Source organism: Bison bison, unplaced genomic scaffold, assembly GCF_000754665.1.
Source record: "Bison bison bison isolate TAMUID 2011002044 unplaced genomic scaffold, Bison_UMD1.0 scf7180017864456, whole genome shotgun sequence".
NCBI classification, from domain to species: Eukaryota; Metazoa; Chordata; class Mammalia; order Artiodactyla; family Bovidae; genus Bison; species Bison bison.
In genome coordinates, this window is record NW_011495018.1 from 30,552,890 (window position 1) to 30,555,062 (window position 2,173).

The window sequence follows — 2,173 nt, forward strand, 5'->3', positions numbered from 1 at the left end:
GAAGGGCGACCAATGCGGGCCAGGAGGAAGCCAAGCAAGGAAGGTGGGTATCCGGTGCTGGGGAGCACTGAGAGGCCACGGTCCAGCAGGATACAGACCAGGAGGGAGAAAAAGGAGTTGCTTACTTAGGAAAACCCCCAGCGGAGCAATGGAATCTGCTCCCAGAGCCTTGGGTTTTCTAGTGCGCACGCGCTGAAATCCAGGCTTAGAAGTGAGTGCTCTGTGCTGGGCAGCATCTTGATCGCTGACCATATTTCTCACCTAGTGAATGTAGGGAAAGTTGATTTGGGTCTCAGATGCAGGTCCTGGATTTATTGCATACATTCCAGCTTTCCACCCCCGCCCCACCCTTCCCTCTCCTTGAGTCTTCTTCCCTAACCCTAAACTTGGTGTCCTCGTGTCAATGTTACCACCAAGTTCTCAACCTTCTTCCCTAGGTTTTAAGCTGTATGGCCAGGGGCAGCAATCCCTTGGGGAAGCCATATCCACCCCGCCCCCTGCCCCGCAGCATCTTGGGGTGCCCAAGGCCCGACCTTCCTCTGGGATGGGGATAGGCTGCAGGTCTTCTGTGGTCGATTTCCGGTGTTCTGGCTCCACCCAGGTGGTTCAAGAGTCTAGCTCTGCCCATCTTCCTTGCAGCCAGCACCCAGTGAGAAGTTCCACAGCACTGGGGCCACCTGCATTGGGGATGGCCACTCTGAAGCAGCCTGGCCCCATGATCTCCGTGTTACATGTTCTAGGGGGAAAAGATGCCAGCCTGGCCCCTCCGACCTCACTAGGCCCTCACATGGCAGGGAGAGAGACAAATAAATTTTTTCATGACACTATGTGGTGATACTGGAAAGTACCTAAGACTCTGGTGGCACTATTAGGGAGTGATTACCCCCACTTGGGTGGTTCAGGAAAAAAGCTTGGCCTTGAAGGAGGAGCAAGAGTTTACCAGAAAGATGGGGGTGTTAGAGCATTCCAGAAGGAGGGGAGGACATATGCAGAGACAAGGAGGCGGCAACAGCAAAGCGCTGCTTGGACTGGCTTCTTTTTTGTCATTCAGGCTTCAGCTTGAATCTGATGTCCTCAATGTGGCTTTCTCTGATCACCTACTCAAAAGAATCCTCCCTCCAGTACTTGGTTCTCTTTCTTAGAATCAACTACCTATTTTTACATTTATTTGTTAGTTGTCTATCTTCCCGGCGCACACACTCCTTCAAATCAACGGCCTAAGCCTGCGGACACTTTTATTTTTCACCGTTCCGCAGTGGCCAGAACAGTGAAGTGAACATGTATTAGTAGTATCAGTATCAGTGAATACTTGTGAATAGATGGATGGATGGATGAATGGAGTCCGAGGCTGCAGGCAGTGAGAAATGTCTTAGGAGGCAAGAATTCCCTCCAAGCCCTTAGCCTAAGCAACTCAAGGAAAGAGACTAGCTCCAGAAGGAGGGCTCGCTAGGAAGGGGTTTTGGGACATCGGGGTGGTGGGAGACGGTGTCCCAACTGCAGGGCGGTTTGAGAGAGGAGGAAACGGGCGGCGAGGAGCTGAGGGATCCGCAGCCTGGTGTGCCTGGCTCGGGGGTCTTTTTGCTTCTAAGGAGGCAAGGGGAGGGCGGGTCTTCGCCCCCCCAGGCGCCGCCTGTCCTGCTTCCCGCTAGGCCCTGTTGGATGCGTCCAAGCCTCTTCCTGGGCGGTCAGTGGGTTTGGTGGATTGCCTTGCCCGCCTGTCTCTCTCTCTCCCCTCCCGTTTTTTTCTTCTCTCTCCTCCGGGACTCTGCAGCTCCCCAGCCCGGCGGCCCCGCAGCAACCTAGCAGCCCCCGCCCCCTCCTCTAAGGGCGAAATTGCTAAACTTGTAGCAATAATGACCCTGCTTTCAGGCAGCCGACTCCCGCTGAACATCTCGGCGCCCGGGCCGGCCCAGCCTAATCAGCGAGCCCCTCCCTGCTGCCCGCCCAGACCCCGTTCCCCCTGGCCCGCCCCCTCCCCCAGCCGCACAAAAAGTGGGGAACAAAACCCCCGCGCATTTCTCCGTCCCTCTGTTGAGCAGACTGCTGCACAAAGCCCCCGCTCTGAGAAGCAATGGGGAGCTCGGGGGGGACGTCAATCCCGACGCGCTGAGGTTTTTGTTCGCGCAGGGGACTTCGCCTTCCTACCACACCTTTTGTTCGGGACTCCAATCAA